Consider the following 948-nt stretch of genomic DNA (forward strand, 5'->3'; position numbering starts at 1 on the left):
TTTGAAAGCAGTAGGTAAATACAGTGTTGCTCAAACTGTAATAAGCTGCAGGTCTCCTCGGGGTCTTGTTGAAATGCAGATTCTGATTCCGTGGGTCTCAGGTGAGGCTGGAAAATCTGCTTTTCTAACAGGCTCTCAGGTGATGACTATGCTGCTGTTGAGTAAGAAAGGGATTAGAGCTACTCAGGAACTAGAGAACTGTCAATTGGCTACCCTTCCAGTCCAGAACCAAGCTCTTGAAGGTAAGGTGGTTGGAAATGTCATGTGGCTTTTACATAATAGCTTTGCTTTTTTTTCTTCTTTTCTTTCCCAAAGAACTAATCTATACAACATTATCATATGTGTGTGTGTGTGTATCTAAAAATATATATAAACGTGGGATTTTGTGATCTGACACTAGGAGCTGAGAGCGTCCAGATATGGTCTATTTGAAATATTAAAATCTGAGGTATGAGTTTTTGGAACTGGATGGGGTGGGAGGCCAAACTTCCTTCATATGGAAAAGAGTGATTTAAATTTATTGTAAATTTCCGAATTTATAAATCTTTCTAAAAATGCCTCTATGCTTTGGCTTTGTTTGGGGGCGCTCCCTGACTCTCTTATAGCTGCAACTATCTCTTAGAACCATCATGTAATTCAGAATATAGTATTATGGAGTGGTAACAATTGTGGCCTGAGGAGTCAGACTGCTCGCATTCATATTTTGCCTCAGCAGCTTTCTCAACAAGAATACCCAGGCTCTCTCAGTTTCTTCACAATGGGGATAAAAATAAGACCTATTACATGGGGTTGCTGCGAGGACTGAATGAGGTAGCATTTGCACGGCACTGAGAATAGAGCGTGGCTGTCACTAACCCTGGATGGAATCTATTACAGTCTCACTTTCGTCAGAGAGACAGAACCCAAAAAGAAAAGTCCCAGCTCTTCACAAACCAGGTAGCCCTTTTG

The sequence above is a fragment of the Propithecus coquereli genome, unplaced genomic scaffold, assembly GCF_000956105.1.
Source record: "Propithecus coquereli isolate 6110/MARCELLA unplaced genomic scaffold, Pcoq_1.0 Scaffold204, whole genome shotgun sequence".
NCBI classification, from domain to species: Eukaryota; Metazoa; Chordata; class Mammalia; order Primates; family Indriidae; genus Propithecus; species Propithecus coquereli.